Source organism: Helianthus annuus, chromosome 16 (genome assembly GCF_002127325.2).
Source record: "Helianthus annuus cultivar XRQ/B chromosome 16, HanXRQr2.0-SUNRISE, whole genome shotgun sequence".
NCBI lineage: Eukaryota > Viridiplantae > Streptophyta > Magnoliopsida > Asterales > Asteraceae > Helianthus > Helianthus annuus.
The window spans coordinates 46,699,961-46,726,878 of record NC_035448.2 but is presented as its reverse complement, the minus strand read 5'-3'; the positions used below and the strand labels follow the sequence as shown (position 1 = coordinate 46,726,878).

General features: G+C 39.2%; 1 long non-coding RNA gene and 1 other non-coding gene across 2 annotated transcripts; one reads left to right on the top strand and one right to left on the bottom strand.

Annotated features, from left to right (window-relative positions):
- The first annotated feature begins 16,312 nt into the window (after window positions 1–16,312).
- Window positions 16,313–16,418, top strand: LOC118488707. Its single transcript, XR_004885251.1, has one exon. It is a non-coding gene; the product is annotated as a small nucleolar RNA R71 (small nucleolar RNA).
- Window positions 16,419–18,338: 1,920 nt separating this feature from the next.
- LOC110916954 lies at window positions 18,339–20,574 on the bottom strand. The gene is made up of 4 exons (XR_004883850.1): window positions 20,227–20,574; window positions 19,593–19,800; window positions 19,383–19,479; window positions 18,339–18,978 (listed from the first exon to the last, which is right to left on the bottom strand). It is a non-coding gene; the product is annotated as an uncharacterized LOC110916954 (long non-coding RNA).
- Window positions 20,575–26,918: the final 6,344 nt, after the last annotated feature.

The window sequence follows — 26,918 nt, the reverse complement described above, 5'->3', positions numbered from 1 at the left end:
CCAAATATTATTGTGTAAAAATATCGGGGTCCAGTTCATTGCCAATATTTTATAAAAAATCATTTTCCAGACTACAATCAGATTCATTACTTTCTGACTGCAGTCCACGGAATAATTCATTAAAAATTCATTGTAAGTCGGATTGACAAAATTCCAGGGGACAATTACTACGACATCAGTGTCCATCTACAGTACCAATTTCAGGACCTAGTTCTACTCAGGTTTCAAGTTATGATTAAAAATATAACACCCATTTACTGCTGTAAAAACTCAGCTTTAGCTACTGTTACAAATCGGGTCTTTAAAAATAGTAAACGAAGTCCAAAAATTATGATTCCAGTGCCATTAGAACCGTATTTCATAATACATAAATCTAGGCTTCAGAAAATACATTTTTCGTTAAGTTACGGTTCTGTTACAGCCAACTGAAGTTGGCTGTAATCACCAAACAGCCTATTGTTTCAGCTTTTTAGCTTTCTAACTCGGGTTTGATTGATTCCGTTACCATGTTTAGTGATCACAACAACATCAAACATCAATATTAACAAGTAAATCATCATGTAATCAACAAGAGTCAAAACAACTTCATATTAATATTACTTCATCACATTTCAACAACATTTCATCATTAGGTTAGCTCTATGTTCAAAGCTTTGTTTATGATCCTTTAGTGTTCATGAGATATCATCTTAATATAACTATTAACCACCTTCATAGGATGTAAAATGAGTAGATCTAAGAGACTTACCACTAGCTCAAAGCTAGGAGAGTTCAAGTGAAGAAAAGTGATGGTTAATAGCGAACTAAGAAGGTCCTTCAAGATCCGAGACCACCAAACCTTCTTATCTTGTATCTTACACCTTGTGTATACTTTGAAATGGATGAGATTGAAACAAAAATAATAGTGGTGTGGTGCTTGGGGTTCAGCCGAAAGGTGGGAAGGAGGAAGGAAGAAATGTGGGGTGATAAGTGTGGTGAAGATGCTTACTTATAATTCCATTTGAGCATTGACCAATAGGTTTAATGTTCCCACAAGTACATGCATATCTTTCATATTCCAAGCAATATCCAAATAAATATTGTAAGATCTATGGAGGTCACAAGTGGAGGTCCCCATGACCATCCACTTTACATGGGGGTAAAGTGTATTTTGATTTTTTTTAAACCAATTAGTTAGTCCATAATCCAAATCTAAGTATTTAATTAGTTAAGCTAGTTACTAGATATTTTAGTGGGTGCTAAGGTGTTCGGGGATCATGACTATTTCAGTAATAATAAAACTATGCTTCTAGTAATATTTTTGTGTGCCGGGTAATGTCCTGTTGTTCGGTTAAATACCGTTCCGTTAAAGCGCTAAATTGCACCGTTTAGTGCCCTTTATGTACACTTTTGTAACCCTTTTAATTCCCGACACTTAGGGAAATATTCTGGATAATAAAACATAAATTCTGCATGATATTTATACGTTTAAAAGCTGATTTGAGATGAATTTAATGAAATTCTGCACTTAAAGTGCGTTTCGGGTGCTTTTAGTGCTTATTTTTGCTTCCGTAATGTCTATATATTAAACCCTTGTATGTACTCTTGGGTTTTAATGTATTCTTGTCGTTGGACCTATACCTAGGCTCCAATTTTATTGTCTGACTGCTTTCTGCAGAATTGTTGACACAAAGTGTCTTACCGGTGTGTTTACTAGTATTTCTGACGCAACACTCCTGTTAATGCATAAAGCAATATGTTGTAGTATAAAACATGCATGAATTCACTTGTTTAGTATGTGTTCAGACATTGCTGACATTGAAGCACATAATTGCAGTCATTAAATAATAATTAAAGTGTACGGAAATTACCGGTTTGGTGCCAGTTGTCACAGTCTCCCCCCGTTAAAAGAATTTCGTCCCGAAATTCAGGCCGTACTAGCTCTGGCAGGAGTCTTCTTGAACAGGTGGGGATACTTTTCTTTGAACTGGTCTTCACGTTCCCATGTGTACTCTGGTCCGTGCTTAGAGTTCCAACGTACTTTGACAAGTTTGACACTGCTCCTTCATGTCTTGTTGACTTTCCAGTCGGTAACCTCTACGGGTTGTTCTGTAAATCGGAGTGTGTCGTCAATATGCACTTTATCCGCCGGGATGATCACGTTCTCTTGTGTGTACTCTTCTTGAGGTTAGATACATGGAACGTATCATGTACTCCATTGAGCTCTTCCGGTAATTCCAACTTGTATGCTACGGTACCAATTCTTTCCAGAATCTTGAATGGTCCGATGTATCGTGGATTCAGCTTCCCACTCTTTCCAAATCTTACTACGCCCTTCCAAGGTGAGACTTTCAACAAAACTTTGTCTCCCACCTCGAATTCTAATGGTTTACGTCTTCGATCAGCGTAGCTCTTTTGTCGATCTCGAGCCGCCTTAATGCGTTCTCGGATTTGCGTAATCTTGTCGGTTGTCTCTTGTACCAATTCAGGACTAACCATTCTTTTGTCTCCAGCGTCTGCCCAACATAAAGGCGATCGGCACTTGCGGCCATACAGAGCTTCGAACGGTGCGGCTTTGATGCTTGTATGATAACTGTTATTGTAGGAAAACTAAACCAAAGGTAGGTGAGTATCCTAGCTGCCGCCTAGGTCCATAACACATGCGCGAAGCATATCTTCTAACGTTTGTATAGTTCGTTCGCTCTGGCTGTCCGTTTGTGGATGGAATGCTGTGCTTAAATCTAGCTGAGATCCAAAGGCTTCCTAAAAGGATCGCCAAATTCTCGAAACAAAGTGATTATTTTGAAAAACATTGCAGCGGAAATCGGGTGATTATTTTGAAAAACATTGCAGCGAAAATTTTATCAGGACCGTGAGTTAGGAAAAATATCAGAGTTTAGAAACACCGGATTTTATTTAAATAGATGGAATAAATTCCATGTTTTACAAAGGTAGCTTTTAATAAAAACAATATTTCTTAAGTTGATTTAATTAATAAAATAAGCCACTTCTTGAAGTCCTTCAGTGCCGGATCCAATTCTTACTCCAATCTACTGTAATTACCTGAAACGCGTTTTAAAAAGGTTTTGTCAGCGGGAAATACTGAGTGAGTTCATTCAGGTTTTATGAAATGACTCTTAGTTATAAATTACAGCATAAGAGCGATTACAATGGTTCACATCTTATCTTTATCTGGCTTTCTGCCACAATGGTGACAAGTCACAATGGTGACGATGGTCATACCACTATTAGGTCAATGAACTCTAATAGTGACGTTCCTCCCTAGTAGGTCAATGAACCTAACTGGGAGAAATAGTAATGTGCACAATACCCCACTAACCAATAAATCAAGATATCCACGACTTAGTCCCTGTAATTATAACTTTTGAAAATATTTTGAGGTATTGTAAAACAGTTTGAGAAAAAGAGAATGACTCACAAACTGTGAGAAAAGAGTTGTAAAAGGGGAATGACTCACAAACTGTGAGAAAAGAGAATGACTCACAAACTGTGAGAAAAGAGTTGTAAAAGGGGAATGACTCGCATTGCAGATTTAACGAGCAAGATATAAGCCTACTGATTTGCCTGTGATTAACCTAATTTAAATAATAATACACACACACAAACGGGTTAGTAACTAATTCAGCAGTTACGTCAATTCACGAGATCAAACCCTCACATCGATTAACAAGTGCGATACTTAATAATTCAATCGGATTCACAACGAATAACAGAGCATAGTTCGAATTCGAACAGCACTCAAGTATTCAAGTCGAAATCACGATGAATAATCAAAGTACAAGCTCAATTTGAGCAGCACTCGGACAATCGTTGGATAGTTATAATCGATCGGACGTTGAATCGTAATAGCGATCGAGTTATTACCCTGATTGCGGCAGCGATTCGAGATCTGTGTGTGTTTTAATAGTATACAGGCGATATCTCCGTGTGTATTTGGAGTTTTATCGTCGTTTCAGTGCCCAAAATCAAGTCCCATTGTCCTCTATTTATACTAATTTTTGGGACATGCTTACCTACCTGCTTGACATGCCTACCTACTTGCTTGATTGACATGCCTACCTACCTGCTTGACATGCCTACCTACCTGCTTGACATGCCTACCTACTTGCTTGATTGACATGCCTACCTACCTGCTTAACATGCCTACCTACCTGCTTGACATGCCTACCTACTTGCTTGATTGACATGCCTACCTACCTGCTTGACATGCCTACCTACCTGCTTGACATGCCTACCTACTTGCTTGATTGACATCACTACAAAAAAGATGAGTATTTAAGACAGAAAAATCAGTCTCTAATACATTCAAATCAGTTCCTAATGGTTATTAGGGACTGATTTGCCAGTCCCCAGCCAGTAGCAGATACCTAGTCCTAGATAGTGGTTTTAATGACTAAAATTCAGTTCCCGTTGCATGAAACCAACAGAGACTAACAATCAATCTCCGATACATAAAAATTTAGTCCTCAATTTGTCTCCCAGAGTCACATCATTTCAGTCCTTAATACATTTCTTCAGTAACTACAAATCAGTCTTAGATACTATGATATTTTCAATCCCTAGTGTATAACTTTAGGACTGAATATCAATACTCTAAACATGTCTATATTGTCCCTAGTACGATTTGTTAAATTCATGATTCCAAGCTTTAAGGACTAAGAATTAGTTCTCAATACCACATGTATTCAGTTGTTAATATGTTTCTTTTAGGACCGAAAATTAATCTTAGATAGCATGTTATTTTAGTCTTGAATACGTACTTTTAGGGCCAAATAATTAGTTTATGATAACATTTATTTTCAATCTCCAATATGTTTATTTAGGGACTGGAAATAGTTTTCAATACCATCTTTATCCAGTCTTGAATATGTATTTACAGTCTCTAATACATTTTTTTTTAGAATTGAAAACAATCTTTGATACGATGTCATTTCATTCTCAACATATTCAACAAACTATACAATAACGCTTTGATTTAAACTTTAAAACAATAACCAATCGAACGTATGAATAAATTATACGAATTAACTAAATATGAACTTTATATAATATTAAATAATATGTTTTTACTAACATCCTCGATCAGGTCATCATTTCACTTGCATGTTCGGGTATTATGCCCTCAAAATCCATAAGCTTTGTGTTCGTGAACATTGACATTCTTTCATATTCCTTGTTTGTCTCGATCTACCGTCGTTAGCTTTACGTTCCCCTTCGAGTGCAATAACCTAAAAACCACAATAACGAAGAATATTGCACAAAGTTCGAGAAAGTATTTAAATAAAAAAATTAAATATCTCGGGTACCTCACATAATAGAGTATTAAGACGTGGGAGATGTAATTCCAAAAATAGAATACGCGCTTAGTTACTCCATATACAGTTGACACAACCTCACATGCATGAGCAATGAAAACCTGAGTTAGGAAAAAAAAAGTTATATATTACTATTCCTCCAACAATCAAAATTTGTAAATTTATACAGTGATTAAATGGCTACAAATGACTACCACATGAGCATCACCACTAAATGCATTCATTATGTAGACCAGTTTCAATTTGTATTAACCATATAAATAATATTCCCGATAATAATTAACTTTGGGCAGCATGTAATCACATTGCACTACATGAGTTATGAAACAAATAATGGTTGTAGTTCTAGCTTTCACTTTCTCCAAGAAGCATATGACTTTGCAAAGTGCCCAGAATCAACTACTGTAGACAACCCACCATTAACATGTGAAATCGATCTAACATGTTTGATGAAACAACCAGCAAAAGCTTTTTGTTCCCTCATAGAGGCATTATAAGCCCTAAATCATATGGAGACAAAACACCATGTGATATATTTACTTCTTATACAGTAAACAAAGAAAATCCTTAGATATAAGAAATCCGAGTTGAAAACATAAAGCATTTTAACACAAAATTTCACAAACACAAACAATTCAAAGAAAATCCCTAGATCTAAAGTAATAAAGTATGAAGATGGTTGACGTGATGTCGTGGTCACGCAAATTTAATCCCAATAACAACTATGTAAATAGTGGCAAGTGGGTATCGAACACAGGGAGTTTGTGGAAAATGTGCTATTTGCGATGCTTCTCTAAGTTAACTAATTTAAACAAATTGCACGAAAAATAAAATTCACGAGTTGTTTTGATTTGTTTGGTTTTAAAAACTAAGATTAATTAACTAATTTGCAAAATGAAGATTTGAGGTTGTAAACAATTTGGAAATAAACGGCTATCTTTAGTATCCGGTTTGCTTCAACTTTTGTGTTAACATTCACTAGAAAGAACTACATAGACATAGTTCATGTATAACCAATTGCAGTGATGAAGGGGGACGAAGTACTCAGATTCCGAGAACGTGAGGTTATCACCCGATGATCAATCAACCCTTACCCAAACCTAACTATACCCATGATATCTCGATTGCCAACGGCACCAAGAACGTATGGTTTCTAATTAGTTCAACGTAAGAATCAACACGTTACTAACAAGCAATTATACACCATAACAATCAATTCAAACGAAGAGGAATTGTTATTCTAGAAATATAGATAAAAACACAAAAGTTTACCACAAACCTTCAACATAAGATAACCATTCAAGTATCTAGCCACTCATGGCTTTAACACACATAATGCAAGCAATTGAAAAGGAAATAGTCTTCACAAGTTTCACCAACAAAAACTAAATGAAAAGCTAAAGATTGTTTGATAGGTGATCAAAGATTTAGTGAAAGTTAGTTCCAAGATGTTCTCTCTAGCTCCCAAGTCTCCAATTTATGCCCAAATTCGTCCCCTACCAGCTTGTAACCGAAACCCATGATGAGTAACCATAAAATGTCCATAAAATGGCCAATCAATGCAGGAGTTACGAGTTTGGATCAGTCGGCGCCGTAAGCTACGCCAGGTGCCGTAGCTTACGGCGGTCAATATCATTCCGGGACTCAGCATAGTGCCGTACGCTACGGCTCATCGCCGTAGCTTACGGCGACCAATGTTCTTTACGGCGCTTGTTTCCTGTCTTACGGTGCACACTTTTGGCCAATGTCAAGGTGCCGTAGCCTACGGCAGAGGCCGTAGTTTACGGCCCTGAGTGGCCTTTTGCTCTTGTTTCCTTCATTTCCCTTGGTTCCCACGCATCTTGATCATGCCAGCTTCTAGCATCCGTTCAAGCTCCTTAAAACCCGCATCTTGCACACTTTAACACCTGCATCAACATCATCTTGTGATTACCTAATTCACGCAAATAAACGGATAAAATGTAGAATGTGCATTATGTTAAGCCTTTTAAGGGTTGTCCTACGGACCACCCGTCACATCCCCATACTTACCCGTTGCTTGTCCCAAGCAACCACTTCAAAAACTATTTTTTTAACCATAAGCGACCAATCGTGCAAACCAAACCAAAGTGCCGTCCTTTTACTAGCTTTTTATCAAACCACAAGACACACCCCTCACAAAACTCTCGGTGACAAGAAAAATTAGCAAGTTATGCTAAACCACTCAATGCGTATATGTGTGTGTGTGCGACAATAAGCTTGTATGAAAATCAAGTTGCCTCCTAACCAATATCTAACATGCTTTTGAATCAAAGGAACTTACGGGTTGTAACGGGGCTAGGTGCAAGGGTAGGAAAAGGAATATATATGTAGTAGCGAAGGACTTAACCCGGTCTTTTATTTCACAATGAAACAAACAAAAAAAAAACATGACATAACTTCTATATACAAGACAACTCAACATCACTTCTTTTTTTCTTCTTTTTCATTGTTTTTTTTTTCACACGATACTATAACATGTCTACATACTAATAAAACAACTACTAACATTATAAGATCGGGTCAAGTCGGGTAAACTTTTGGGAAACTAGCTAAGGGGTAACAAACAATCGGTTTTTAGGCACAAAATGGGCAACTAAATGTCCAAACCCCCGCCCCTCTCGCAACCATGCTCATATATATAATTAATGAGGTCCAACCCCCCAAATCCCATACTCGCACTCACCTAGACGAGGCATCCTAGAAGTCCCCTATCATCTTCAAAAGCATGTTAACTCTAAGATTTAACAAGTATTCACACGCAAGTTCTATTAACACACAACACACACCGCCACTCAAACAATGAAATATCAAAAACAATCATGCGTGGCTCAATTCTCACCAAGAAAAGATTAGAAATGGGTATCGGTGTGTCAAATGGAACAATATCAAGTTTTCAAATTTTTACACTTTCGCTTGGATTTGCAAAAATTTTTGAATTTCTCAATTCTCAAAAATTTCCCCCATCCCCACACTTGGGATACATTGTCCCAATGTATGGTTCTGAGGGAAAGATCGCTTTCAACAAAAACATCCCCAATTGCTTATATTCTCAAACCCAATTTTTTTTTTTTTTTTATTATAAAAAAGACACCACCAACTCTCACAATCCAACAACATATTAACACAGACACCACCCAACCTCCCAACCGCAACATAAACATAACACATAGACATATATACAAAAATGTACAAAGGAGCGAAATACGACCTGGCTAGTAATACTTCGGCTGTGGAGGCCCAAAGATGGATGTCATCATATCCGTCCACTCACCAAAACCAAATGCTCCACCGCTACTACTGCTTCCTTGATCACTGCTTGGATTTGCTTGTTGATAACTCATGGCATGCGGGTCCACCCACTGAGAATGGTGCAATGGCGGGGTGGGGTATGACATACTACCATCATATGGTGGCAATGTGGTGTAGTCCACAATGGGTGGATCCCCTACAACTGGTTGCCCCGCATGCCCTTGGTCATGCATGCGTCTTTGACGATCATCCAAGTAACGGTTGTTTGTGTCTTCTTCACGGGCATATCTATGAGCACGGTTCCATTGCTCATTTCTATCGTAACTTCTTTTAATAGCCCTTTCCGCACTAGCACCCATAAATGTTTGTTGATCAAATAGCACTTGGTTTTGTTCACTCCAATTACCGAATGTGGGTGGTCGCCTTTGTTAAATGATTTGACCCATATCCCCCGAATGGGCCCAATACGGGTCATACGCTTGTTGTGCATAGTCAAATGCACTACCCACATACCCAGATTGTACGCCAGCTCCTTGAACCCCCGCTTGACCGACACCTCCTACTTGAACATCTACCGTGAAAGTGTCTTCACGATAATCATCATCCCCACTCACTTCATCATCCATTGATTCGGGTTCCTCTTCCTCTCCCGGTCTTAACGGTCTCGCATCCACTTTTAAGGCTCTCCACCTTCTACCATCCGTCTTCAACTTATGAAACCTTTCCGATTCTGTGTAAGTCCAATCCGACCCAAGATTCTTAAGGTCGAATGGTCTAAACCTCTTGTAGGACCCTTTTTCATCTCCTTTGATTGCCCCATACTTCTTGAGCAATGCCGTAATCAACCGGCAATGAGGTATAATCTTCCTTTCCCCACTATTCTTGCTCAACCAAATGTTGTTTAGTACCAAAAATCGGAAAGGAACCTTGGGTGACCCACGCATCATCATATACAAGATTGGCACTTCTTGAAACCGTACCTCCATCTTGTCACCTCGCCTTGGCATGACATTGTACATGCACAACGTCAATAACAACTTCGCTTCCATTCTTAAATTTCTTCTATATAGCTTCCCATGTGTTGTGCCCGGAAGGAAAAGGTAATCAAGCATATTTTGCCATTGTGGATGTTTAGCGGGCTCATGGTAAAGATCCTTAAGACTTGGGTAGATGTACTCATTGGCCGGCCCATCATCAAACTTTGCTACCCTGCGCAAAGAGTCATATGACATCTCTACCTTCACACCATTACACTTTCCAACTAGCCGCATCTTATTTGGAGCCTTGAATGGGGGACATTCAAGTGATGCCACCCACTCTTGAATCTGCGTGTCATACATTTTCTTCTTCTCGCCATCATAACATTTTGTGACCGCCCCCCAACCCAACGCGTTAAACTTTGCTATGATCCCGAATGGGGCAAAATCAGCCTCCCGGATTTCTTTTTCACAAATAAATGCTTCTCCCCTTTGTTTAAGCTTGTTCATTTGTTCGTGAAATAGATCCGCTCTCCATTCCGCGGGTTGGTCTAACAATGAGCCGGTTGTCCAATCCGGCTTTGGCCCCCTTGGCGGTGCATCCTCCTCCGAGTCCGGGTCACCAATCCGAGCCAATCTCCTCCTTTTTTGTTGTGCCGCATCCCCTTGGGAAGAACTTGCAACTCCCTTTCCTTTCCTAGACGCCATGCCTACATACATTCAAAACCAAGCAAACAATTCAAGTTAGTTATTTTTATCCCATCTTCCCCACACTTGCTTCATGTTATAGGTATAGATGTGCAAAAATCCCAAGATTTTATTCTTTCAAACAAAATTTTGGCATGATGTCCCCTAAAATCAGAATTTTTCCAAAAAAAATTTTCATTGGACATCAACATATTTATACCTATAGCACTCAATGGTTCACAAAGTTCTATCATCTATCTCATACAAGCAAGTGTGTAAGCAAAAACATAATGGAAACTTACAAACCTCAATGTAATTCAAAAAATGAACAGAAATTGCATACCTTGGTGTTGAAGACGATGAGAATCACTAAAGCTTGAAGTTCACACAAAAACCCCCAAAAAGCCCCAAAATTTCGGTACCCCTATGCTCAAATCCGTCCCCAAAACAAAGAAATCTTCAAGATACAAGTGTAAATCTGGATTCCTTGTGAAATTTCACCCAAAATGGACTCAAGAATCACTAAAATCGGACTAGATTTGAGCAAGATATGAAGATGTGAAGGTTGGGGATTAATGGAGTTTTAGGGTTCTTGATAGAGAGAAGTAGAAGAAGGAAAGAAGATGTGGTTGGGGATTAATGGGAGAAGTGTATGGTTGGGGTTTTTAGATAATTGTTTTATTATTATTATTAATAAATTTTCGGGTTTTATAATTTTTTTTTATATATACATGAACGACGACAAACAAGACCCACAAGGCTGCTCGGCGCCGTAAGCTACGGCTCCTTGCCGTAGCTTACGGTGACATCTGGGTAAAAATGTTGCACCGTAGGACAGGGGGCACTTGGCGTAAGCTTCTTTTGTTATTGATGGTGCCGTAAGCTACGGCCCCCCACCGTAGCTTACGGCGAGCACTGGTCTTAAGGGGGCCTTGAAAACCTTTCATTCATCATTTTTTCATTTTTTCATTTTTTTTTGTGTTTTTATAATTTTAATATAATTTTAATAAAACATAAAAATATTACCCTACCCCCCCGTTAAAAACCCGTGTTGTCCTCAACACTATGTTCGAGAAATTCATAAGAACTTCCCCACACTTGTTTCAAACACCGGTTTAAACGAGACTTATTCTAAACGCAATAAACTACACTAAATATTTACAAATACCAAACCTGGGCCTCTTTCACGTTTCCTCATCATCCACTGGGCGTAAAATGTAGCCCACTTTATCTAGCTCGAGATTGTTGATATCATTACCTTCCAAGTACGGTTTGAGCCGATGCCCGTTCACCGTTTGTTGCTTGTTTGTTCGTTCGTCTTGAATATCAACATCACCGAACCTTCCCACTCTTCGGACAACGTAAGGACCCATCCACTTGCTTTTTAGTTTCCCCGCAAACAATTTCAACCTTGAATTGTACAACCACACCTTTTGACCCACTTCAAAGTTCTTTTTCTTTATCTTCGCATCATGAACCTTTTTCAGTTTGTCTTTGTATGCGGACGCACACTCATAGGCTTGATCCCTTGTTTCCTCAATTTCATTCAATTGAAGCTTTCTCGCCCGACCCGCTTCATCATAGTTTGCGTTTACCGTTTTAATTGCCCAATACGCCCGGTGTGCCAACTCCATAGGCAAATGACATCCTTTCCCATAAACCATCCGATAAGGAGTGGTATCAAGTGGAGTTTTGTAAGCCGTTCGGTAGGCCCACAACGCATCATCAAGCTTGCTTGACCAATCCTTCCGATCCGTTCTCACCGTCTTCATTAAAATTTCTTTAATTTGCCGGTTAGATACTTCCACTTGACCACTCGTTTGCGGGTGGTAGGGTGTAGCAACGCGGTGGTTCACATTGTATCTCTTAAGCAACTTTCCGAAATTGAAATTTTTGAAATGCGAACCGCCATCACTTATTATCACCCTAGGCACACCAAAACGAGCAAAAATATTAGATTGCACAAACTTACATACAACGGAATGATCATTGGTCCTTGTGGCAATAGCTTCAATCCATTTCGACACGTAATCAACCGCAACCAATATGTATAAAAACCCATTTGAGTTTGGGAAAGGACCCATGAAGTCTATTCCCCAAACATCAAATACTTCTACTACCAAAATCGGGTGTAACGGCATTTCATCACGTTTCGAAATACTTCCCATTCTTTGACAATTGATGCAATTCCGGGCATACTCACAAGAATCCTTGAAAATCGTGGGCCAATAAAACCCACTAGCTAACACCCGATAACCCGTCTTGTTCCCACTAAAATGCCCACCACACGCCGATGAATGAGCATGAATCAAAATCTCTAGAACTTCCGTTTCGGGAACACATCTTCGTATCACTTGATCGGCCCCGATTTTAAACAAGTCGGGTTCATCCCATATGTATTGCTTCACTTGACTAAGAAATTGTTGTCGTCTTTTCCTAGTCCAATGACTTGGAATTGCACCCTTAGCCAAATAATTAACGTAATGGGCATACCAAGGTGCAACATAAGTAGAGACGGCCAACAAGTGTTCGTCGGGAAACCGTTCATTGATTTCACTTGGGTCATCAACACCTTCCAACGGGATTCGGGACAAATGATCCGCAACAACATTCTCACATCCCTTTTTGTCCCGAATCTCAAGATCGAATTCTTGTAGCAAAAGCACCCAACGAATCAACCGGGGCTTCGCATCCTTCTTTTCCATCAAATATCGGACCGCGCTATGATCCGAATACACTATCACCTTGCTCCCCCAAATGTAAGATCTAAACTTGTCCAAGGCATACACCACCGCTAATAATTCTTTTTCGGTTGTGGTGTAGTTGAGTTGCGCCTCGGACAAAGTTTTGCTTGCATAGTATATCACCACCGGCTTCTTATCGACCCTTTGACCCAAAACCGCTCCAATGGTCGTGTCACTAGCATCACACATAATCTCGAACGGCTTTGACCAATCCGGTGGTTGCAAAATAGGAGCCTTCACCAACTGTTCCTTCAAAACATGAAACGCTTGCAAACATTCGTCAGTAAAATCAAAGGGAACATCTTTTAATAACAAGTTACATAAAGGTTTCGTAATTACACTAAAACCTTTAATAAACCTTCGATAAAATCCCGCATGTCCCAAAAAAGATCTCACCCCTTTAACATTCTTTGGTGGGGGTAAAGATGAAATTACCCGAATTTTTGCTTTATCTACTTCCATTCCCCGGTCCGAAATGACATGCCCCAAAACAATACCCTCTTGAACCATAAAATGGCTCTTTTCCCAACTTAGTACCAAGTTTGTCTCAACACACCTTTTTAAAACTTTTTCTAATTCATTAAGACACGAGTCAAAATTTGGACCAAAAATGGAAAAATCATCCATAAACACTTCAAGAGATTCCCCAACCATGTCCGAAAATATACTCATCATACATCTTTGGAACGTGGCGGGGGCATTACATAGTCCAAATGGCATTCGCCGAAAAGCAAATGTACCATATGGACATGTAAACGTGGTTTTGTGTTGGTCGTCCGGGTGAATAGCAATTTGGTTATATCCCGAATACCCATCCAAAAAACAATAATATTTTTGACCGGAAAGTTTCTCAATTATTTGGTCAATGAAGGGTAACGGGAAATGGTCTTTTGAGGTAGCCGCGTTTAATTTCCGATAATCAATACACACTCGCCACCCGGTTACCGGGCGGGTGGCGATTTGCTCACCTTGTTCATCTTTCACTACTTGGATGCCGGATTTTTTAGGCACTACCTGTGTCGGACTTACCCATGCACTATCCGAAATGGGATAAATGATCCCCGCATCCAACCACTTGATAACTTCTTTCTTCACCACCTCTCTCGAATTCGGATTTAACCTTCTTTGTGTTTCACGGGTCGGCTTTGCATCCTCACTTGTAATAATCTTGTGCATCACAATGGATGGACCAATGCCTTTTAAATCGGCTATCGTCCACCCAATCGCCGCCTTATGTGCCTTCAACACCCGCATCAATTCTTCCTCTTGAGCTACCTCCAAGTTGGAAGCAATGATCACCGGTAAAGTGTCATTCTCCCCCAAAAATGCATACTTTAAGTGCTTTGGTAGCTCCTTCAACTCCACACTTGGTGGACTTTCCAAAGAAGGCTTGGTGCCCGAATCGATTTCCACCGGTAATGTATCCGTTTGGTAAGTCCATGGTGGACTTCCTTCCTTCACCGCAAGAGCTTCTTGCTCTTTCTCTTTTACCTCTAACTCACATGTGTGAACCTGCAAAGACATATCACAAACACAAGAACCCAAAATTTCTTCTTCGAACTCCTTCGGGTCATAACCATCTATGAAATCTGCTAAGAAACACTCATCACCATACACATTAGTACCGTTAGTAAAAACATTCAACCTCATTTTTCTATTACCGAATGTCATGTCAACTGTGCCATAACGACAATCAATAATAGCATGTGCGGTGTTCAAAAATGGCCGACCCAAAATAACATTTTGTTGTTGAATTGGGTCCGCGGATGAGTAATCTAGCACAAGAAAATCAACGGGATAATAAAATTCATCAACTTTAACTATAACATCCCGTACGATACCCCGGGGAAGTTTATGAGACAAATCGGCTAATACAACCGTTGTCTCAACCCGCTTCAATGGACCAAAATCGTATTGGTCATATAACCCCCCCGGTAGGATACTTACTCCGGCTCCAAGATCCAATAATGCCCTTGTGGTTTGAAAATTTCCAACTTGAATGTTTATTAGGGGCGTTCCCGGATCTTGTAACTTAGGAGGAAGGTCCCCTTTTAATACCGCACTTACCCGCTCCGTCAAGTCTACCAATTTAGGCACTTTTTGTTGCCTCTTTTGAGTACACAATTCTTTTAGAAACTTGGCATAAGCGGGCACCTGTTTAATAGCTTCAAGTAAAGGAAGATTAATTTTAACCTGTTTGAAGACCTCCCACATTTCCTCTTTTTGAGGACCCCGTTTTGAAATAAAATTTTTTCTACCCGGGTCTAATAAAGCCGAGGGAAACGGTACTTCACTAGACCCCTCACCCTCATTTACTTTTTCTTTTTCTTTAATAATTTCGGGTTTTTCAAAATTGGGTTTTTTAGAAGAAACAATGGGTGGTTCATTTTCTTCCTCACTTTCTTGACCCGTTATATCCTCAACCACCCCATCAACCAAATCCGGTGAAGGATTGGTTTTATACTCTTTCCCACTTCTCAAAACACTCACATGATGAATATTAACATTGTTACCTCTTGACGTACCATGGGATGGATTTACCTTAGTGTCGCTTGGTAATTGACCTTTACCCTTCTTCAATTCGGACACTTCGGTTGCAAGTTGACCCATTTGAGTGGTCAAAGTTTGGATTGCTTTGTCTCGCGCCTCATCCTTTTGTATGCGAGCGTCATCCATTTGGTTCCTCTTTTGCATCTCCGCTTGCATACTCTTCAACATTTCCATCATTTCATTTCCACCCGAAGACCCCCCTTGTTCTTGACCCGCTTGGTATTGCCTTTGGTATCCTTGGTTGTTCCCACCTCTATATCCACCTTGATTATTGTAAGGTTGGCGCGAACCATAATTCCCTTGGCTACCTTGAAAGTTCGGGTTTGATTGATTCGAAGGGTTCCCATAACGAAAATTCGGATGGTTTCTCAACCCGGGGTGATAAGTGTTAGAATTCATATTGTAATTTCTACCACCCCCTCCTTGACCTTGAACGGCATGAACTTCTTCAAATTGCCCTTCCACCATTCCTTGGCAATTTTCCGCCGCATGACCTATTTCATTACACAATGCATAAACATCATAAATTTTATTAGAAGTTTGTATGTTACCATCATCAACCGCATGCACTTGTGTTCGGGTAACGGCCGGTCGTGCTCTCCTTGAAGCTTGAGCCTTTCTCTTTGAGGTGATCGCCATTTGTTCCAAAAATTCCCAATCCTCATGCTCATAGTTTGTGCCAAATGTCCCATTTGTAATGGACATCAAATCTCGTGCATCTTCGGCACACAACCCTTCATGAAAAGCGTTCATTAACTCCCAAAGCTCAATCCCATGGTGTGGACAATTTTTAATCATCATGTTCAAACGCTCGAAAGCTTCATGGAACATTTCGCCTTGTTGTTGTTGAAAGCTCCTCAACCCTTTTCTCGCATCATTGGTCTTTTGGGCGGTATAAAATTCATCTAAGTATAAATAGATGCCGAAGGCAAAGTGTAGAACCACTTCTTTGCCTTGTCCTCCAAAGAAAATTGAAATAATACCAACTTGATATCATCGGCCGAAAATCCTTGACTCCCAAGAGTATTGCAAATTGACTCATACGCCTCCAAATGGAAATAAGGCTCCTCCGTTGCTAACCCCTTGTATTTCGGCAAACTTTGTAACGAATTGGTTCTTACTTCAAAAGTTCTCCCTTGGTTTTTATGAGGAATAACCACCGGTGAAGGGTTGTGAGTAATCACCGGTCTAAAATGTGCTTCAATTCCCCTTGCATTTTCCCTAAGATGCCTCCTTGGCACACCAAATCGACCTCGTGGACGAACTTGACCCATTGGTCTTTGCATGGGCCCTTGTGGTACCATTGGTTGTTGAATTGGCCTTTGAATTTGCGGTTGCACCTGTTGTGGTCGAACTTGTTGCAAAGGAACCGGACGTTGCAATTGCGGCCCTTGTGGCCTTGGCCTAATATGTTGAGGTATGAGTTGTTGTTGTTGAACCCCACCAACATTTGGAATCACTTGTACTTGGCCTTGCGTATAATCGTACTCCCCTTGCTCTCCATCACCCCCATAACCGTACCCATCTTCATCAAAACCTTCAAATTCCTCATAACCTTCATCATACCCATCTCCTTGAATTCCCGATGATTGCCCAAATGGAATGGTCGAGTATTGGAAACCCGATTGATTTGGTGGTCGATACGGTGTAGCATGGACAATAGACGAAATTGGTGCCATAGTATGGCTCGAATATGACGGACCCGCACCCGGGAAAAAATGGGATAATGGTGGTATAGTAGTGGAAGGGTTAAAGGTGACGGTTGGTTCTTCTTGGGTAGTAATGGGCTGTGTGGTGTTGGTTGGTGTAACCTGTTGAAGTATGGTGGGTTCGGTAGTATTTGGTGGAATAGTAGTATTTGGTGAGGGTTGAGTGGATGTTGGTATGAATGATGAGGTGAATTCACCCGTAGTGGGTGGTGGTGGTGGTGGATCCATAATGTATCGAAGTGGTGTAATCGGTGTAATTGGTGTTGTTGGTGAACTATTGATTGTATTTTCCCTTAGCAAAATTCTGTTTGCTCGCAAAGTTCGCTCGATTTCCGGATCAAACGCCAATGGTGATAGCTTGTGAGAGCTCCTAGTACGCATGCACCTGTAAATACCTGCACACTAACACACCTCGCGTAAACCAGAAAAATAACAAACTTAAAGCAAGAACAAAAATAACACACGTTGCGCACTACTCCCCGGCAACGGCGCCAAAATTTGACGTGATGTCGTGGTCATGCAAATTTAATCCCAATAACAACTATGTAAATAGTGGCAAGTGGGTATCGAACACAGGGAGTTTGTGGAAAATGTGCTATTTGCGATGCTTCTCTAAGTTAACTAATTTAAACAAATTGCACGAAAAATAAAATTCACGAGTTGTTTTGATTTGTTTGGTTTTAAAAACTAAGATTAATTAACTAATTTGCAAAATGAAGATTTGAGGTTGTAAACAATTTGGAAATAAACGGCTATCTTTAGTATCCGGTTTGCTTCAACTTTTGTGTTAACATTCACTAGAAAGAACTATATAGACACAGTTCATGTATAACCAATTGCAGTGATGAAGGGGGACGAAGTACTCAGATTCCGAGAACGTGAGGTTATCACCCGATGATCAATCAACCCTTACCCAAACCTAACTATACCCATGATATCTCGATTGCCAACGGCACCAAGAACGTATGGTTTCTAATTAGTTCAACGTAAGAATCAACACGTTACTAACAAGCAATTATACACCATAACAATCAATTCAAACGAAGAGGAATTGTTATTCTAGAAATATAGATAAAAACACAAAAGTTTACCACAAACCTTCAACATAAGATAACCATTCAAGTATCTAGCCACTCATGGCTTTAACACACATAATGCAAGCAATTGAAAAGGAAATAGTCTTCACAAGTTTCACCAACAAAAACTAAATGAAAAGCTAAAGATTGTTTGATAGGTGATCAAAGATTTAGTGAAAGTTAGTTCCAAGATGTTCTCTCTAGCTCCCAAGTCTCTAATTTATGCCCAAATTCGTCCCCTACCAGCTTGTAACCGAAACCCATGATGAGTAACCATAAAATGTCCATAAAATGGCCAATCAATGCAGGAGTTACGAGTTTGGATCAGTCGGCGCCGTAAGCTACGCCAGGTGCCGTAGCTTACGGCGGTCAATATCATTCCGGGACTCAGCATAGTGCCGTACGCTACGGCTCATCGCCGTAGCTTACGGCGACCAATGTTCTTTACGGCGCTTGTTTCCTGTCTTACGGTGCACACTTTTGGCCAATGTCAAGGTGCCGTAGCCTACGGCAGAGGCCGTAGTTTACGGCCCTGAGTGGCCTTTTGCTCTTGTTTCCTTCATTTCCCTTGGTTCCCACGCATCTTGATCATGCCAGCTTCTAGCATCCGTTCAAGCTCCTTAAAACCCGCATCTTGCACACTTTAACACCTGCATCAACATCATCTTGTGATTACCTAATTCACGCAAATAAACGGATAAAATGTAGAATGTGCATTATGTTAAGCCTTTTAAGGGTTGTCCTACGGACCACCCGTCAATGGTTATAAAAACTAACAGTTGGTTCCAAACTAGAACTTTTTGTAAGTTAGGTATGTTTACCAGGAATATATTATTATCACATATACGCTCAACACTTTGTTTGGCAAATGACATATAAATGTAGTGATGTTTGAATAAATCTTTTTAAGGTGCATTGCAATTGTCGTGTTGCAGATAAAGAAGTGAGTAAAACTAGAATAGCATATGGTGATGCTCTGAAACATCTGTAAAATGCATACAAAAAATCAAATAAAAACATCAACGAAATGAATCAAAACGAGAAAACAAGCTACCGTTGGTGGTGGCAGCACTAGTTTGTTGAGGAACTTTGAATTATTCAGCAGCAAATTTAAGAGCAACACTAAAGGAGCTCCTTCTGGAGGGCTAAGTCTATAAATCACCAACAACTTTCAATCAGAAACACAATCAGCAAAATAAAGTACTTTTAACAGATATATCAATAAAAAAGCCCTAGAAATTGAAGGTGAAGATTGAATACGGACACTTTGATTGGCAGCTTGGGATCAGAGGTGCGATAACCTTGAAAGAGACCTTGCCGCCAGCACCACTAGCCATCACTAGATAGGAATATTGATTAATGAGTAATAATTGAGTTATGGTCATTTTCTTCAGCATCTACTTCAAGTTCCATGTTGCACGCAAAATACGTCCAAGATCTGTCCATGATTTCATGGTTTGGGCTTATATTGGCTGTTATGGTCAACAAACTAGTGAGGATATCTTAAGTTTTGCTTCTTTATAAATGAAAGTAGTCATGAGAGGCACAAGCAATATGAATCAATGCAAGAAAGCCTTAATCGACTGATTGAAATCAAATTAATACGATAAAGAAAATATACAGTTGGCCCATCATATAACAAAACAAATGATCAATTAAAAAATTAGCAGATGTGACTGGCTCAAAGAATAAATTGTAGAAAAAATTATCACTAACTGAATTAAAAAATTAAAAGATTGAAAATGCAAACATGAAACTGAGAAACTACAATTGTTTGAAGCCAAAATATCGTAAACTGAATTATGATGTTGCAATACACCATGATATCGCAAACGTGAAATTGAGAAACCACAATAAGCAAACTAAAGTTATGATTCCTGTAAGTGTAGGCAATATACCTGACAGCGAAGAAGACGAGTCACAAAAGACGAGACGAGCTTAATGATCTGCAAAAGCCAGAATAAACAGAGATTAGACATGCAGTCTAGGGTTCCGATCAATTTGAATTGGCTAATGGGATTAATAATCTATTGAAAAGTAAATCAAATTGAATCGCAAATGATATTTGACCTGCAACCTAGGGTTCTAGAGAAAAAAAACAACGCAACAATGAAAGACAAATTATAATTTTAGAAGAGGGAAAAGGAGTCGGGGAGAAATTTTAGAAGGGGAGGGAAACCAAAAGTGAGAGGGAAATGAATATTTTCAAGAAATTTTCACTGAGAACGTGGGAAATTTTGAAGTTGTAAAGCTTGGCATATGAGTTAAAAAATAACTCCAAACATAAACTTGTAACCTAGAAACAACGGTGTAAATTTGTATTTATGTGTTGTTGTCTTTTTGTCGCCCGGTTTTCGGGTTGGTATCATTAGTGAAGTTTACTTTTAAAAAAAGGTTTGGCATATGAGTTAAACGCTTCTTGAAGCGTATTTCAAGCTAATACATGGGTCTAAATAAGCCGAGTCGAGCCAAGCTTAAGCTTTGAAATTCAAACGAGCTGAGCCGAGCCAAAGCTCAAACTCGTTTAATTTATGAAAGCTCAAACTCAACTCGGTTCGAGCTTTATTTTTAGACCTTGAGCTTAGCTCATGGGTAGTTTTCAAGCTTGAGCTCAGCTCAGGCTCAACTCGTTTATTATTTATTAATTAAAATTAATTTATATTAATTATAATTATTATTAATTATATATATAATATAAGGTTAATTAAAAATATATAAATAATAGGCTCGATAAGTGAAGCTTGAGCTCGGGCTCATTTACGAAGCAAGCTTATCGTTAGGCTCGGACTCAGGCTCAAGTTAATTTAGGCTCGGCTCATTACAAGCATTTTTGAACCGATCTCAAGTAGTTGATGAGTGGCTTGGCTCGTTTACACCCTTAAGCTAATATAACACATGTGAAGTGCTATCAAAAAACAAAATTGGTGGCATGAAAGCTAAATGTCACTAAGTTGTGTGCCTCCAAATGGCTTTTTATTTGTAGTGGGTGACTGGATGGTCAAAGTTCAAAGTCCAAAATCCAATCCTGCCACATCATTACACCACATCATACCAAACCTTAACCATTCTACGCCTACTTTTACTTCTAACAATAAGTCATTCCAAACTCCATATCACACCCCACTTATACACAAAAAAAAAAAAAACAAATTATATTTTATTGAATATGAGTGTGTGGTCCCCACTAAACCAAACCGGACGCAAAGAGTCAAACTCCTCTAACAGTTCTCCTCGTTTGTTTTGGTGCTTTGGAATCCGGACGGGAAGATGAGTTGTCGTTGATGCTTTTAGTCTCGTCGTCTCTCTCATCGGCCGAACGCAGTTCACTACGCCAATAGTTGATATGCATGCCTCTCCAGCCACATTGTCGTCCATATTGTTTCTTTCATTCGTTTGTTTGTTGTGTACAGAATTGTAGGCTTTAGATAGTAAGATAAAGATCAAATACAATAGGTCTTATCATACTAAACATGAAAAGAAGAAAACTTATATTATTTTATTTATGTTTTTTCCCATCTATTTAAGCATTGATGTTTAGTAGCAAAATGTAAAAAAAAAAAAGGTTTTCGTGTATTTACTCTAGCATGGTACTTATGTGCAATTATATTAGAGTAATTACATAATTACTCTACTAATGTAGATACACGTTTTTTTAGATTAAAATACGTGCTTAATAAGATGGGGAAAAATTCAAAATAAAAATAAAATTCTCCCCTTCACTTTTCACATTAGTATTTAAACGACATTTGTACAATAACCTTACCCTGATGCCTGATATAGCAAGTGGTACTCATAGTAAGTGGTATTTAGTTTAGGACAAGTAATAAGCAGTATTCGCTTTTATAGAATCCAAATCAAAGAGATATTGCTTGTACCTCAATATAATTCATTAAATCTTAAACCACCATTTTTAATTTAAACTAATATAATATGTTATTAAATTTCCTAAACTTACGTTGCTATATATTACAAAAACAGATTACTTATTAGTTTTTTTATTTACTTTATGACATTATTGTTTAGATATTATCATATTAAAAGAAAATTACTTAATCATTTCATATACAAAAGGCATTCAAGAATAAATACTAGTCCTTAATAAGTTCATATTAAATTACAGTTTAGATATTATCATATTAAGGGAACATATTAAAGACTAAAAATTAGACCTTAATCATTTCATATACAAAAGGCATTAAAGACTAAATATTAGTTCTTAATCCAATCTGGTTCAGGAACTGATTTTCAGTCTCTAATGAGTTACCTCTGTATTAGAGACTGAATATCAGTCGCCCTTACATTTACGCCATTTTTCATTATAGATGGAAGGTATTTTGGACCAAAATTCAGTTGCGGATGAGTTTCCCTCCGGAACCCTTTATTGTGCGGACGCATTTGCGACTGAAATTTAGTCTCAGATAGGGTGTCAAGATATTAGCGACTAAAGATCAGCCGCCAATATATGTTACATAAAAATCAGTCCCAAATACTATCGCTAACTGATAAATCAGTCCTAGATATTACATATCTAAGACTGATATATCAGTCCCTAATAATTTAGTCTCTAATGGTCACTTTTCTTGTAGTGCATGCCTACCTACCTGCTTGACATGCCTACCTACCTGCTTGACATGCCTAGGTGTCTTAATTATGGTTTCCTTATTGATTAATTATCATCCTAATTATTGACTTTAATGAGAGTTGTTACATTCTCCCCACCTTAAGAAAAATCTCGTCCTCGAGATTTACTGAAATAGATGAGGGGATTTCCACTTGCCCTTTTCGATTGTAAAGATTTGTCTAATGCTAGTTAAAGGTAAGTTAAGATTTTGACAGAATGAAGTATTTATAAAACTTTGGTTTAAATCAGTCAGATAAATAAACAAATAATCACAAAATAGCAATTAATGGAAATTAAGTATTTTCTAAATACTTAATTGGCTTAAATCAGTGGCTTGAGAAGTGGCTCTGACACCACCTTATTTCTGTCACGACCCCCGACCCACCCTGGACGGAATCGGGTGCCGTGAGCAGTCCAGTGGTACCGGTGATTATTTTGAAAAACATTGCAGCGGAAATTTATCAGGACCGTGAGTTAGGAAAAATATCAGAGTTTAGAAACACCGGATTTTATTTAAATAGATGGAATAAATTCCATGTTTTACAAAGGTAGCTTTTAATAAAAACAATATTTCTTAAGTTGATTTAATTAATAAAATAAGCCACTTCTTGAAGTCCTTCAGTGCCGGATCCAATTCTTACTCCAATCTACTATAATTACCTGAAACGCGTTTTAAAAAGGTTTTGTCAGCGGGAAATACTGAGTGAGTTCATTCAGGTTTTATGAAATGACTCTTAGTTATAAATTACAGCATAAGAGCGATTACAATGGTTCACATCTTATCTTTATCTGGCTTTCTGCCACAATGGTGACAAGTCACAATGGTGACGATGGTCATACCACTATTAGGTCAATGAACTCTAATAGTGACGTTCCTCCCTAGTAGGTCAATGAACCTAACTGGGAGAAATAGTAATGTGCACAATACCCCACTAACCAATAAATCAAGATATCCACGACTTAGTCCCTGTAATTATAACTTTTGAAAATATTTTGAGGTATTGTAAAACAGTTTGAGAAAAAGAGAATGACTCACAAACTGTGAGAAAAGAGTTGTAAAAGGGGAATGACTCACAAACTGTGAGAAAAGAGAATGACTCACAAACTGTGAGAAAAGAGTTGTAAAAGGGGAATGACTCGCATTGCAGATTTAACGAGCAAGATATAAGCCTACTGATTTGCCTGTGATTAACCTAATTTAAATAATAATACACACACACAAACGGGTTAGTAACTAATTCAGCAGTTACGTCAATTCACGAGATCAAACCCTCACATCGATTAACAAGTGCGATACTTAATAATTCAATCGGATTCACAACGAATAACAGAGCATAGTTCGAATTCGAACAGCACTCAAGTATTCAAGTCGAAATCACGATGAATAATCAAAGTACAAGCTCAATTTGAGCAGCACTCGGACAATCGTTGGATAGTTATAATCGATCGGACGTTGAATCGTAATAGCGATCGAGTTATTACCCTGATTGCGGCAGCGATTCGAGATCTGTGTGTGTTTTAATAGTATACAGGCGATATCTCCGTGTGTATTTGGAGTTTTATCGTCGTTTCAGTGCCCAAAATCAAGTCCCAGTGTCCTCTATTTATACTAATTTTTGGGACATGCTTACCTACCTGCTTGACATGCCTACCTACTTGCTTGATTGACATGCCTACCTACCTGCTTGACATGCCTACCTACCTGCTTGACATGCCTACCTACTTGCTTGATTGACATGCCTACCTACCTGCTTGACATGCCTACCTACTTGCTTGATTGACATGCCTACCTACCTGCTTGACATGCCTACCTACCTGCTTGACATGCCTAGGTGTCTTAATTATGGTTTCCTTATTAATTAATTATCATCCTAATTATTGACTTTAATGAGAGTTGTTACATAAATTCCACAGACACGAAACTATAATCGGCACCAGTGTCAAATAATATGGATGCAAAGTGATTGTTAACGAGAAATGTACCGGTGACCACGTTAGGGTCCTCGCGTGCGTCCCTTGCTCCAATCACAAATGCTCGAGCCTGAGCGTTGTCTCTCTTTGGGCAGTCTTTCATGAAATGATCATTGCCTCCACAACTGAAACATCCTTGGTTCCGCCCCTTCCCGTTACCGTTCTTGTTACTAGCACCGTTTCCATTTCGATTCTTTCCCTTACCCCAACACTCTTCCGTTTGATGACCCAAGCTACCACATTTGTCGCACCTTGGAATGAGACAAGCTCCATCATGATGATATTTACATTTTTGGCATTTAGGCATGGTGCCTTGGTATCCTTTGGCTGCAGTATTTGCCTCCTTAGGGGGGTTGGTGTCACGCTTCTTGTGGTATGAGCCCTTGTTGTTGCTGCGGGTTGCTTGATTCAGATTCGAATGTTTTCTCTTCTTGTCACCGGATGACTCAGCATGCGTCTCGGTCTTTTCAGTGGGATTCAGTGATAGCTTCTTCATACGAACACAATCCTCAGTAAGGCTGACAGCCAGAGTTACAGCCTCGGTGATTGTTTGAGGTTTTGCCGAAGTTACCATGCCACGAAATTCTGGGGCCAGTCCACAAATGTAGCGTTCAACGCGCTTAAATTCCGGAGTCACCATATAGGGAATCACCCTGGACAAATCATGGAACCTTTGAGTATACCCAGTGATGTCAGCACCTACCATAGTCAAGTGCCAGAACTCTGTCTCCAACCTTTGGAGTTCGGCACGAGAGCAGTACTTTTCTCTCATTTTCTCCTTCAGTTCATCCCAAGTCATGCCATACGCGGCATCATCACCAAGCGTTTGAACTTGCAAATTCCACCATGTCAGAGCTTCATCGACAAACAGCCCAGTAGCAAAGGTGACTTGCTGATCCGTGGTACACTTGCTCATGCGGATAGTGGCTTCAGTTTTTTCCGTCCAGCGTACAAACGCTACTGCTCCTCCAGTGCCATTGTAGTTCAGGGGTTTGCAGTCGAGGAACTGCTTGAAGGTGCAGCCTGTAATTGATCCAACCAATTCATTTGTGAGCAATCGAAGAAATAATGAAACAAAGACCGTTCATTAATTTCTCCATGCTTAGCAAATTGTTTTAAGGTTACCTTGAGCTGCGTTTCCTCCAGATGAATCTCCATTCCCGTTGCGCCTAGCATTGCTTGGTCCTCCACTGTCTTGAGTACGGTTCGCCTCGTATTGGGCGATAGCAGCAGAGATCCTTTCTTCCAGTAGAGCGTTCAGCTCTTCAGCAGTTCTTGGCAGTGGGGGAGGGGGAGGTTGATCTCGAGCATTCACAACTCTTCTTGGTGCCATGTTCTGAAAGAACAAAACACAATAGGGTTAGACATTTGTTTGATATCGTCATACGAGACAATAGTATATATATACGCAGGCATATACCACATAAGTGACATCAAACAATCCGCGCAATGCATAAATCAATTCATACATCAACAAGCATGTATAATTAGGTAAACACCTTACTTTACATTGTCGGTTCTTGTCTTTATACCCTAAGTCATTACTCCAAAGAGTGTACGTTTGACCTTTTTCTTTCGCCGAGGGAATGTATACACGACAAGACTTGCTGTGGTTTCTGTGCATTGAGTTCCATAATTATGTATGCATCCATAATTACGTAACTCCTTGCACAGTCCGCATAGTTCGTTTTGTCCTCGTATCACTTCCTTCAGATAGGCCATTGTTTTCAGGTAAAGTCGTGTATACTGGTGGTATTCTACTTCTAGTATATGTTAATTATCACACATAATTGCAAGTAATTTCTCAGTTAAAGACAAGTGCTACCCCTGTGCACCCTAAGTCTCGTAGTGCCCCTTCTTGACTCATGTAAACAGTTCCAGGTAGTGGATGTCGCGGGAAGTTTTATGCAATGAAAACTTTTTTGAAAATTTGTTTTCGTGCAAGGATCCTAGTGATTGTGGACTAGACTCGAAAAGGAATCCCGGTACACTACAATC